The sequence below is a fragment of the Cydia splendana genome, chromosome 22, assembly GCF_910591565.1.
Source record: "Cydia splendana chromosome 22, ilCydSple1.2, whole genome shotgun sequence".
Taxonomy (NCBI): Eukaryota; Metazoa; Arthropoda; class Insecta; order Lepidoptera; family Tortricidae; genus Cydia; species Cydia splendana.
Genome location: NC_085981.1, coordinates 9436737 through 9451265, shown reverse-complemented (window position 1 = coordinate 9451265; position 14529 = coordinate 9436737). Strand labels below are relative to the sequence as shown.

Here is a 14529-nt window from a genome sequence, read left to right as displayed (position 1 = left end):
TTCGTAGGTAAAACCAGAGATATATATAACTTCGTATAAGATAAATACCTAAAGTCTAAGAAAAAAACGTGCCTCGGAAATCAAAAAAAGTCATTCTCGAATAGATGGCGCCATACCTTTGGCCTATTCTCGGCTAGATGGCGGTCAATATGGAACATTAAAAATTAAAAATCAATTTTCAATTTTATTTTAAGTTTTAACCGTGTGTCGATAGATCTCAGTAAATGTACCGTGACTACAAAATTTACTATGGTAATAGCCCTCTATACTGTATATTCTCTTTGGTAAAACGAATGTCAAGTAGGTACAGTAAAGGCCTGTGCACACCGGTCTTTATGTGCGTGTGCGTAGACGTGCACCTGCACGTTATAATATACAGATCCTTATGACAGACGGCACACCGCTTGCGTGACGTGTGCGTTGCCGGCTCCAACATTTTAGCGCACGCGCTCGTGCACGTCACGCACACGCAGCCTGTGTGCTTACGTTACGTTACGTTACGTAGTGCTTATGCGTAAGGGTATGTCCCGTAGTGAGTCATGAAAAGGCTTCTTACATTTTCCCTTTCAGAAAATTAATGTGACAGAATAATCACTATACATGACCTGACAATGTGTATGCTACTAAATAATTTGCATGGTAATGTTTATTTACCTACTTTACTTTAGTTTTACCTCCTAAGGCTACATTTATTTATACAATGTGTGTTTAACTGTTTATGTTTATTAATTATTATACAAGATGCTAATTTATCAATAATCTTATACCTCACCTTATATATAAATTTCGGGGATCTCGGAAATGGCTCTAACGATTTCGATGAAATTTGCTATATGGGGGTTTTCGGGATCGAAAAATCAATCTAGCTAGGTCTTATCTCTGGGAAAACGCGCATTTTTGAGTTTTTATATGTTTTCCGAGCAAAGCTCGGTCTCCCAGATATTTAATTGTAATATATGACGTGCGCTTATGTAAAGTACATCCGTTCGGCCCCACTTTTGGGGAAAGCCATAAGCCGCGCGTGGCGCTGTCGCCACCTAGCGGCCATATCTGTGCTGATCATAACAGACGCGTTTTGTTAGAGAGTGAGTCTTCTGTACTTAGTACTATTATTTATTCTGTGCCACAACACAAAAGCCTTATTAAGCATACTGCGGGACTAATAGGTCGATTTGTGTAAGGTTGTCCCATGATATTTATTTACATGTAAATTTCATTCAATTCATTTTGTTGCAACACTAAAGGCAGATAAGACAATGCTGTAGTTATTTCTCCAGTTTTTTCCCCACTTCAAAGCACAATGGATAACCTGACTAAATCGAGGCGACGTCAGAGCTACGTTATTGGGGGTTTATTTGACTGCAGACAGTGACAGAAAGTGAGGTGGCTTGCGTACCTAGAGCTAGGGCAACGGTCGGCAACTTTTTAGCAGCCAAGGGCCACATAGTAGTTAACGAAATTGAGGCAGCCGCACTTTGTTATTAGGGTTCCGTACCCAAAGGGTAAAACGGGACCCTATTACTAAGACTCCGCTGTCCGTCCGTCTGTCACCAGGCTGTATCTCTTGATCTGTGATAGCTAAACAGCTGAAATCTTCACAGATGATGTATTTCTGTTGCCGCTATAACAACAAATACTAAAAGCAGAATAAAATAAAGATTTAAGTGGGGCTCCCATACAACAAACGTGATTTTTGACCGAAGTTAAGCAACGTCGGGCGGGGTCAGTACTTGGATGGGTGACCGTTTTTATAGATAATGGTACGGAACCCTTCGTTTGCGAGTCCGACTCGCACTTGGCCGGTTTTTATGACTTTATCAGACATTGTCGTTTGTCAATATTACATACAAAATAGCCAGGGAGGCTCGCGGGCCGCCTGTTTCTGACCGCTGACGTAGAGGAAGGACGACAATCTCCTATGGCAGAACTGTTGCAAAAGTGTCCAGCTGTTAGCTATAAATAATAGTTCCAAATCGCTCCAGAGTAGCGCTGGAGTAGCTAAGAACGGAGGCTTCATTGACGAAGTGAAGTGCGATGTCAATGATTTAAATTTTTTTATCAAATATATGTATTGTGGCGCCACCTATTTGAAAATGAAATGAAATCAAATTTATTAATGTAGGTATGTTGAGAATGGGTTATATAAGCTTAAATTAATTGCTACTATTTTATATTGTATTCCTATACCTATGGCTATGTATACCTGTGTTAAAATTATGTATCTTTGAAACAATAGTCTTATCTTGGTCATAGTATTTTTCGCTCGCAACTGTGCTGACTTGTCATATAACATATTTCGTTTTTTTTTTATTGTATGTAAGAATCAGGTTACATTGCAGGTGGAATATACAATTACATACACCCAAACTACCTTTTCAGGTGTACATACATTTACAGTACCTATACATATTTAGTTACATATTAGGAACACTCATGATAAACTTAAATAATCATTTATACAGTAAAAACATTTTTCTATTAGCCGCATTTTTATATTTGTTTTGAAATTCTCAAGATCCATGTCTTTAAAACGATCAGGTAATTTGTTGTTAATTGTGAGACACATAATATACGCGTTTTTAGCCGTGAGCGACAAGTTAACATATGGCCTAGGTAACCTGTGTCTGTATTTAATTGCTCTATCAAAAAAAATACTTTGACTTAAGTACTTTTTAGGGTTCCATACCCAAAAGGTAAAACGGGACCCTATTACTAAGACTTCGCTGTCCGTCCGTCCGTCCGTCCATCCGTCCGCCCGTCCGTCCGTCCGTCCGTCCGTCCGTCCGTCCGTCTGTCTGTCACCAGGCTGTATCTCACGAACCGTGATAGCTAGACAGTTGAAATTTTCACAGATGATGTATTTTTGTTGCCGCTATAACAACAAATACTAAAAACAGATTAAAATAAAGATTTAAATGGGGCTCCCATACAACAAACGTGATTTTTGACCAAAGTTAAGGAACGTCGGGCGTGGTCAGTACTTGGATGGGTGTCCGGTTTTTTTTTTGCATTTATTTCCGTTTTTTTTTTCATTATGGTACGGAACCCTTCGTGCGCGAGTCCGACTCGCACTTGCCCGGTTTTTTTAGGACTCTGATCTATCGCGCCTCATTCATAAATACATAAAAAAAAGTATCTAATACATATAATATCGGTAGAAGCACAACACTATTTAATAAATTCCAATAAAAGGCTTCTTCTAGGTAATCATAACTAATCATAAGTAAATATGTATGTACATACCTTTATCTAAACAATGTTACAACTATTAGAATTAGGTACCTACCTCAAGCGGTATCAACAAAGGCCTATTCCTAATGCGTATTATTGGGCATCAAAGTATAAAAGTTTTACAATCTAATCTAATCAAAATTACTAATTAATCAAAGGTAATCAATCAAGAAATGAATAATCAAAATACGTCAGTAACAGTATTGGCCACAATAGAGAGTTATTTTTACATATTACCTAATTTTATACTTCAAGCGGCATTCAAGAAAGTCATTAAGGATTTGGCTTCTGTATCCGTTTTTCAATATAATCTAATCAAAACCACTAATTAACTAATCATAATCTGTCAAAAAATTAATAATCGAAATAGGTACGTCAGTATCATTATTGGCAATATGTAATTGCAAGTTATTTTTACATATGTACCTACTTTTATACGTCAAGCGGTATTCAACAAAGTAATTAAGGATGTGGCATCTATATCAGTTTTTCAATCTAATCTAATTAAAATCACTAATTAATCATAATCTACTCTATCTATCAAAAAATGAATAAGTAATCAAAATACGTCATTAATATTATTGTGAGTTATTACATATATACCTGTAACTCCGTATAAGATGAATAAAGTCTAAGGAAAAAACGTGCCTCGGAAGTCAAGAAAAAGTCATTCTCGGACAGATGGCGCATACACCTTTGGCCTATCCTCGGCTAGATGGCGGTGACGACGCCGTTTCATATTTAACAAATTTAACACATAGGTATCAGTGAATGAACATGGGTCAAAATGATATAAAAATAATAAAATCATTTATCCAAATATATTAATTTTTTGATAGTTTTATACGTTTTCATTTTGAGTTTTGGTCGTGTGTCGATAGATGGCAGTAAATTTACTTTGACTACAAAATTTACTATGACAGGACCCCTCTATACTATCTATTCTCTTTGCTTTTAACCTTCGCTGCGTACCTAAACAGTGTGTAAATCCAATAAGGGCGAATATTTAAACGGTGGTTAGCATAGGACCTAAGAAGACCCTATATTGAAATAATGCTTAAAAATGTAATGAAAATTTAAATGTAAATTAAAAAAGTTCTTAATTAATAATTATTATTAATTATACGGATATACTCTATATCTGGTTTAATTTATTGCCCGATTATTTAATATTGCAAGCTTATGTAAGTAACCAAATATCTGTATAATCAAAAATATTAATAAATCGTTACCTCTGTCAAAGTACCACGACTGAAAAGTATGATTTTATCTGTAAAATACTCGTAACTTTAATATTATTCATTCAAATTACAGAAGGTAGTTACTCGTATGTTACAAGAAGAGATGCCTCGATTAGTAGTTTTGGCTGAATAGGTACCTACCGAATATTCGGCCATACTGTTTTGTAGAGATGCACCGGATATTCGGTTACTATCCGGTATCCGGCCTATCCGGCCATCATTTTACTATCCGGCCGGATACCGGATAGTGTATTACTATCCGGCCGGATACCGGATAGTAACATTGCTTGATTTTGGAGTAAACAAATTGGATTTAAGAATACACGGTGATAATCGTACTTGTTCTTTATTTTTAAACATTCCACTGACTTGCACACGCACTCATTTCGAACCTAGAAATGTGTTCGCGCGAACGTTCCCTAGGAAACAGGTCAAACCTGCAGAATGCGCAACCGAAAAACCGAAATGTAGGTATAGTTCCGCTGGCCGAATATTCGGCAGCCGGATACTGGATATTCTGCCGATGGTCAGGCCGAATATCCGGTATCCGGCCAAACAACTATCCGTTGCATCTCTACTGTTTTGTTGCTCATTGTTTATGTAAGATTCAAGCTAATATACCTAAACCTATGTTTAAAATAAAATTATTTGCAAGCGAAAAATGTTCAAAAATATTAATCATTTATAACAATTGAATATATGTACCTATTATTTAAATAATTACTTTGAACAATAAGTAGGTACATATAAATTAAATGTCCGTTTATAAAATTTTCCCAATACTGCATTTTATACAATGGTTTGCGGTACACTTTAATTATGAATTAATAATTCTTTATAAGTGAGTTAGGTATTCGGCCGAATAGTACGCAATTAAGCTCAATGCCCGCTCCTGCCGTGTGTGCACTGAGCTTTATTATCGGCCGAATACCGAATATTCGGCAAAGTGGCCGTATACTGAATAGTTGCAGAATATTCGTAGCATCTATCAATACATGATTGGCTAGCATGACTTGCTTTCTCACGAGCAACTGCATATACATACTTGAAGTATGGAGTATGGAGTCGCACAGGAAAACGCAAATCATGCTAGCCAATGATGTATTGATATATGTACCTACGTTACGAATATTCAGCAACTATTCGGTATACCACTTTGCCGAATATTCGGTATTCGGCTGATAATAAAGCTCTAAAGAAAAGTACCTACTGTATGCATGAATTCTATAGTATTTTTTTTTATTTACTCGTAATGCATGTTAATTATCAGATGTAAAGTTTTGAAAAAATGTGTCCCGACGAGTTTGTTGCCGGTCCCATATTGGGATACCCTCCTCCAATTGAGGGAGTGTTTAAATCTTCTCGAGGCAGAGGTGTAGGGGGTTGGAGTCGGTGTAACTTTATTGCACGTTGATAAGCGCATTGTAATATGCCTACTTGAATAATAAATTATCTTTATCAAAAGGTATGGTCTTTTTGGTGCTATTTATAATATATTAATATATTAATTATGATTATATCATGAAAGTAATTTATGATTGACGTCAATAGATTTTAGATAAATATTAGGTATCATACGAATGATAAGATTGTAATCATTTAACGGAATTATTCCGCTGTCATATTAATAATTGATTTTTCTTATTATATAACTTGCAATAAAATAAATTAAATTGAAATATTATTATATGCATTTAAAAAAATGTTTAATGTTCGATCAAATAGCCAGATTCACAAATTTCTTATTTCTGTCTCATTATTAACAGCTGACAGCTTATTGAATAAAAAAAACTATAAGGTTAGAATAATAAAAAAAATACAAGTGCGAGTCGGGTTCGCCCACCGAGACCACCACCACTACCATACTTTTTAGGGTTTCGTAGTCACCTAGAAACCCTTATAGTTTCTCCATGTCTGTCTGTCTGTCTGTCCGAGGCTTTGCTCCGTGATCGTTAGTGCTAGAAAGCTGCAATTTGGCATGGATTGGATACATAAATCATGCATTGCTTAAATACTAAGTATATGTATAAAGTATTTAAAGTATTATATGTACATCTGCATGCATGTTCTCCCTCAGCTATAATTAAAAAAAAACTATAGCTCGCTTCGTAAAAAGCGAAGCGGTGGTTGGTGGCCGAGTGGATATGACGTGCGACTTTCGATCCGGAGGTCGTGGGATCAAATCCTCGTACCAATGACTTTTTCGGAACTTATGTACGAAATATCATTTGATATTTACCACTAGCTTTTCGGTGAAGGAAAACATCGTGAGGAAACCTGCATACATCTGTGAAGAAATTCAATGGTGTATGTGAAGTCCCCAATCCGCATTGGGCTAGCGTGGGGACTATAGCCCAAGCCCTCTCGCGCATGAGAGGAGGCCGGTGCCCAGCAGTGGGACGTATAGAGGCTGAAATGATTATTATTATTTATACAGTATGTATTAGAACGAAAGGCAAAGAAAGAGACCCATTAATGTTTAGGTCATACTGAGCAACTTTCACTATGGGACCAACCCCGAAAACGCGGAAAAAAAATTGGATGTTTCATACATTTTGCTGGTCTGATGTTGAAATTTCCAAAAAAATATGGGAGAGTCAATTTTTATTCCGCGTTTTCGGGGTTGGTCTCATAGTAAAAGTTGCTCAGTATGACCTAAACATTAATGGGTCTCTTTCTTTGCCTTTCGTTCCGATACATACTGTATAGCTCGTTGGTACCCACTAACGAGCTATAGTACCTATGTATTATTTTACACCCGTATCACTGGTGAAAAAATTGGAGAGGTCTCTAACGTGGAAGTAAATAAAAAAGAGGTTAGTCAGCATTTTTTTATTTTTTTCTATGACATAATGTAAATGTAATTTATGACATACATATAGGTACTTAACCATCTTAAGTAAATGTACAATATATTGTGACGTACGTTAAAATCAGTTATCTAGGAAAAAAGACGAGCATATTGAAGAAAAATCATATTTAGTTTTTTTTGTACACAACATTTTCTTTAGGGGGCTGAAATTTTGCATATTAATTACTAATGTAGAGCTACACCATCTATAAGAAATACAAGCAGGCAGGATCACTTAGCTTATCCTGGCACATCCTTTCACATTTATATCTAATGATTGACAGCCCTTGATATGTGTGCCAGTGTTTAACTTATCGACAACCCTACACCTTATCAGAGAATCACTGATTGAGCTGTCCACCTGATATTAACGGCACGGCCGTACCTGTGAGTACGACAGTCGAACCGCGCCGTCCGACCGCATCGCACGCGCAAATTCCAAATTCGAACGTCGAACGTAACGTTTTCAGGCCACAGAGAATGTAACTTTTCAAACAGTGAAACTTGTGTATTTATTTTGGTGAATTTTGTGTGTGTAAAAAATATAGTTTTATTTTTAAAATCCTGTGATATTAGTTTAAGTGATCCAGTGAATAAAAACTGCAAGTAAGTTTTTCTTTACTTTTTCGGAGTTTTTTGTGCTTGCATTTATTGTTTTTTTTTTTTTATGTAAAGTTATCAGCTTAGATAAATTTTATATATTTTAGTACATGCATGTTATAATTAAATAAATATGTAGTTTGCCAGATTTATAATATTTTTAACTACATATGTATTTAATATTAATTATACAAATTTGTAAATTAGCGTAGCACGTCTAATTTACGTACTTATACTCATTAGTTTATCGTCCTCTTATCATTTAACTACCTTTGTCGTTATTTCCATTAATATCATTCACATACCAATTTGCACATGCATGTTGCAATACAAAAATAATAACAAACACATTGTGTAAAAACGAATAATAAGTACCATAATTTATTCAGTAAGGTAAACTATAGATCTTTAAAATTCAATAACATTTATTATTCGTCTTTACACAAACACGCGTCATATTTTTCACAAAAATAATCAAATGAGCGTTTCTTTTATTTTATGCCATGTTATATATTGTGACCTTTTTTGCCACTTTTGTATTATTTCTAGTCAGGATCGCGAGCCCTTTTCATCCTTATAGGTGTAAAAACGTGTATTAAAATGTCTATACATTTTTCCAACTTTCCTTTTTGTTACCGCCATACAAAGTGTATGGGGAAATGGTAACACAATAGGAAAGCAACTCTGGGACATTTTTTTATCCCATTAGGATCAAAAGAGCTCGTGATTCTGATTCACAAAAGTGGCAAAAAAGTTCATAATATATAAAAATGGCAAAAAATAAAAGAGACGCTCAAATATCCGACGACAAATACTTACATTAAAAATATCGTAAAAAAGGTACAGATAAAAAATAAAAAGATAGTTTAAATCCGTACCGAGTTGAACGAGCAACTAACTCCTATAATAATTCGCAATGTCAAATCAGCCCTCCGTCTGGACGCAAGTCTGAGAAAAAAAAACTCGTCCAACTGAATTCAAGGGATCTCACAGAATAAAACGGCAGAGTCACTGTGAATAATACGCACGACAATAATTGACGCACGTGTTTTCTCAGCCGGCGGTGCTTTGGCCGTAAATAGTAATTTTGATGACAATTACTACTTACGGTTTACTGTTTTTAATTTTCCTTTTACACTTTGCAATTTGTAATATTAGTTTTTTTATTATTATACTTATCTGTCGTAATTCGTAATGTAAAGGTACTGGTGATTTGAATTCGTAATATAATCCATGAAATCCATTAAAGTTTGCTTGTTGAAATTATTATTAATGTAGCAAATTTGAATCATATTTTGCGAATTTCTCCAACTGTAGGTAATAATAAAAAGTCGTAAGGAAATATACTGGGATATCATCACATTTTATTTATGGTTCCAGTGGTTTACTTAAGTAGGGAACATTCCGACAATTCAGATAAAACATTTGCCTAACTATACCTGAAACCAAAATTACGTTTCATGTTAAATCGAAATTTATTTATAAATAGTAGAGTCCGGTTAGTACGACTTTGCATATAACAACCAACCGCTTATATCGACGTAAGTATAGGCACTTGTTTGGTTTTAGTATGAGCTACTATGAAAGTACAACCGTTTAGTACGACTGCGCTTATAACGACCGACCGCTTTTAATGACGGAAATTGACACAAAATCGGTCCGTCAAGTCCGGTTACAACGACGAGCGACGTAGTTTTTACAAATAAATTGTTGGTAAGAAGCTTAATCCGTCCCGCACACTCAACTCCCCTCCCCCCTTTGCCTATATGCAGCATGATGAAGTTGTGTGACTTTTCGTAATCTTGCAAACAAAATAAAACCCAATTCCCATTATTCAATTGAGCTTAAACTTCACATACTTACACAATTATGTAAGTTGGGTGACAATGCAATATTTTGGTACCTTCGAGCTGATCTGATGATGGACTCAGGAGGTGGCCATAGGAACTATGTGACAAAACGCATCCTAATTGTGTTTGGGTTCCCCAAGAATTACGACTTTTTGTTTTACGGGATTCGAGTAATTTGCGGATGATGAGTAAGTTGCCGTACCTTCTTCTAAACACACAAGTCTGAAGACAAAGTGTCGTCATACTAACGTAAATAAGTAATTTAAATGAAATGTTTTTTTTATTATCGCATTAGTATTAATAAATAGGTACAAAATTATGTAATTATTTTGATTAAAAAATATATTAAAATTGGCAGTTCGTTTAGTACGACGTCCGGTTAGTACGACGTAATAGCAGCGGTCCCTTGGTCGTCGTTATAACCGGACTCTACTGTAATTTATTTAGAATAATTAATTTATTTTTAATTAATAATTGAGCTCCCATGAGCCGTGGCAAAATGCCGGGATAACGCGAGGAAGAAGAAGAAGAATAATTAATTAATTTATAATTTAATTATTAATTTCATGTTATTATATTTAAATAAATATAAAAACGATTTTTTCAACAAGTGACCTCGCTGTTCGCAATTGCTGTGACGCAAAAACTCGCCGTCTACTGCTTTATTACAATTATTACATTTTCAAACTCTATTTAGTTACTTAGGGTGAATGACCTCTGGACTCTTACTAAAATTTTAGCTTAAAAATAAACAAGCTGTTATAGACCTTAAGGGGTTGACTTATGGTCCTAATTTAATATTTGCGGAGTTCAAGTGTTAAAGGGTTTTATTTCTTCTAAATCAAAGACGCTTACATTATTTTTACTTTAGGTTCTGTATTTAATAAAATAAATATAGGTATTTGTTGTGTGCCTAGGCTAAGTTAGGCAATATAATTGTAGTAATTAAAGATAAGAAACGAGTGTTGAAGATTTAAAAATAAATACTAACTGCATAATTGCCTAAAAGCTTATTGGGTAATAAATAAAACACTCGAAAGTTATTATTCTTAAATACTCGTAAAATAAATAAAGAATTACAAAAAAAAGCTTATCTTTGGTAATCATGTAATAAGTAATCATTTAATTATAATCAGAAGTGGAAAGTTTAATAGTTATCTTTCATTTACATATTTATAATTAGCAGGTGATGGGTTATCAAAGATAAAGTAATCCGAAATAAAACGCATTTCGATCAATCAAACGTATATGATATGAATACGATGTTATTACTGATTGGAACCGATTAAAAATAAAATAGGCGGCCTTTTGAACATTATTTTTTGACGTGATAACGTCTTATAAATCGATGAACACCGGTAGCATGCACGAAAAAGTGTCACGTTGTGGACAGATCTCCATGGTAACGTTGCGGACAGATCTCCATGGTAACGTTACGTAATGTAATGGTAATGTTTTCTTATGACGTTATCACGCAAAATTGTCGTCCGTAAACCGACTTTACAGACAACCATATATTTTATTAGTTCGATAGCCGTTACTAAATCGAGAAAAAAAATAGTATATAGATTATACAAACTGTTTTGTAACAGGCTGATATTTTGTTTCTTTATTTAACACGTTCACTGCGGGAGGGTGTCGAAAGACCCCATGCAAAGTATGGTTAATTACGAGTTGCAATGTTAGCTTAGACGGGGTGTATGTAATTCACGTCCATATATATAAAAAAATTTGGCTGTTGTAAACTTCATCAAACAGTATATTGCTTATCTTAATAACTATATTATTTAACTTAATAGAACACAACTGACTGTATCACAACAATGGTTACATGATACTATATTTGGTTCAAGACTATCTCCTACAGATGCCGTGATACAAATAATTCGGCCCCTAAGAAAAATACAAAGGGTATACGAATCGCAGTCGCGGCATATCTTAGCGCTTTGCTCGAAATCACCATTTTGTATACATCAGATAAGGAAGCGATCAAAAAGTATTCTATTATTCTTTATTTCATTGTTACATGTTCATAATAGAGTAAGGTGTTACATGTATAAAACGGTACGTACGTGCCGACATGCCACCCTGTAAGGGCACACATGATTGTCCTTACTAAAACATATATATGTACATTTAACTTAACTTATTTTAATTTTATATTAGGTATAATGGGAAGTACCTATTAAATTAAATCAATTATTTTGGTCTTAAGTAGATAATATTCGTTATTATAAATTGATCCACCCGTAGGAACAGTAAATATATTTAACAAATAAACATATACTATCGTTATTTAAGAAAATACATTTTTACTGACTTTTTTACTTTACGGCGCATAAGTAGTATAGTAAACTCTTTATTGTACAAAAAGACATAAAAAAAATACAATTAGTAAGAAGTACAAACGCGAACTTCCTTTGAGGGATCTCTTCCAGTTAACCTTTGAGTAGATGAGAGGAGAGAGGTACTTGCGCAATGAAATTAGCGTTTATATAGTGGACAAATGATCTTTGATCCGGTCCGATTTTAGTAGGTATATGTTATTTAGAGCATTCGTTAATGAATAAAGAAATTAGGTAGGAATTAGTTGTTCCGATGATATATATATTTGATAAACGTATAAACAGAATCCCTAGTGTAAACTTCATTCGATTGCGTGACGTGCGTTCGCGTTTGCGTTATGTCTATTTTTGTATGGGATTTTGAAAAGCGCGCCAAGCGGGACCTTTTGGAAACTCAAACCCCATACAAAATGACATTTAACGCAAACGCGTATGTTAATTACGTCACGCTATCGAATTACTGTACCTATACTGCTAATATTTTATATACATATATACAAAAACACACTTACAATTACAAAAAAAAACTTAATCCGGGGACAAGGAGAGTCAACTAATAGGAACAAATTGACTTTTGCAATTTCTATTAGTTCTTGCAATTTCTATTATCTGTTTGTTGAAATTAGATTTAGGATTACTGAGCTGTTTGTAGAAATAAATTAACTTTACAGAAATAGTGAAACTTCCATAATTATTACTAAACTTCATTTTTTCCCCCAGTACAGAACTGTTTTTTAATTCCTGGTGATGATTTTTCTCTCAGTGGCATTTTTGGTGACTTACTGAAAAATAGTAAGTATAGGCCCCGTGCATGTGCCTGTCAGATTTATGGCGTGAGGCGTAAATGTGTCGTTTATGCTTCCGATGTAGCCCACAAGATGGCAGAACCTACTATGCACAAGGAAACGTACCGACGAGAACGGTAGATGGTAGCACTTGCTTTGGCAATGTACATGTGCACATATGTTTCTGATTTAGGCCACAAGATGGCAGACCCTCCAACGCGCACGGTCCCTATAGAATGGTACGGCCGCGCTATTCCGGAGATCCGGACGGGCAATAAACCGGCCAAACGAATTACCTACCATTTTCCCCGATTATCATCTGGATTTTTTTATGGTGTAGGTAATAAAATATAACACTAAGTTATTTTATTTATTTAATCTTTATTGGACAATACATGGCGGACTTAAGGCCGTAAGGTTTTATTAGTAATTTATTAGAGATTAAATAATAATAAAACTATGTAAGTAGATTATGTTGATTATATCGCCTATAATGCATTATTATACGCGATATAATAAATAGATTATATCATAGATTTCTTCGTTCGTACGTTCCGTATTGTACAAACAGATGCAAAAGTACATACCCACTTTAGAATAGAATATAATAGAATAGTTTTTTATTCGTAAACACACAGACAATAGACATACATAGAAAAAACATAGTGAAAAATAAAGTGTCACGAAATGGTCCCATCTCAGCATGTTGCTGGCGACTTCCAGCGCTGATCTTCCGATGAGACCATCAAGTGAGAAATAATCACGGAAGGTAACAGACAAAAAAAAAGAAACACAAAGGAATGAAACATAAGAAACTTTATAAATGGAATGCATTCATAGAGTGGATATATGGACTTTTGCATCTCGCTGTACGATATTTGAGAGAAATAAAAACTAATTATGGAAAAAAATTAAATTTATTTCGTTTAGTAGTACCACTGTATATATCTTGTAAATAAAAATTATAGCGTAAAGAATTAAGTAAGTCAACTGTCAAGGGAGTCAAGGGGAGCCCTTAAAGGGCTGATCCCATTTAGCGGGTGACCGGGATCGAGCGGCCTACTTGTCTCGAATTACGTGTCGAATGACGTATTGCACGTGCCGCCGAAATAGGCTACTTTCCTAATGTGTAGTGTTGAGAAAAAGGCACGTCATAATATCACGTTAAAGATACTCCTCAATCATCTCTACCTACTTATGTACTTATAATTTTAATTTAAGACTAGATTAAGCCTACTTCTAATTGTTCAATTTAAACAAAGATAAATATAGTATTACTTAAATTGTCTAAAGCTAATTGTAAAAACTAAGCTAAAACTAAAATACGTCTAAATTAAAAACTAAAATGAATCTAAAAATGGCCTCTGCGGCATAGTACCGAAGACGCTGGCAGCATTTCCTCGCTGGATAGTTAGGCAAATACCTACTTTGAGCAGGGTGGAGGGGGGGGGGGGAGAACAGTACTTAATTAAATAATTAACTAACCGAGCATATTAACAGTTTTCCTTCAACCCCATAAACTAAGTCGATAATCCCCACAATATCTTTGTTCAATATTCAGTACCAAGGTTTTACCTGGTTAATGATAATGACAATAATTATTCAAAGACTAGTATCACTACGACA

At 34.7% G+C, this 14529-nt stretch overlaps 1 protein-coding gene across 4 annotated transcripts in view; it reads left to right on the top strand.

Moving 5' to 3' along the window:
- The window catches only part of LOC134801471 (solute carrier family 41 member 1-like), an 86995-nt gene that overhangs the window by 9636 nt on the left and 62830 nt on the right, over positions 1–14529 (top strand). Inside the window, exon 2 of one of the 4 annotated variants that reach the window (XM_063774072.1) lies at positions 7794–7929. The exons of 1 other annotated variant lie outside the window; for it this stretch is intronic. The gene's annotated coding sequence lies outside the window, so the exon portion shown is untranslated. Of the gene's footprint in view, positions 1–7702; positions 7930–14529 lie in introns of those variants that run through there. 2 more of the 4 variants (XM_063774071.1, XM_063774074.1) reach the window with 2 other exon arrangements.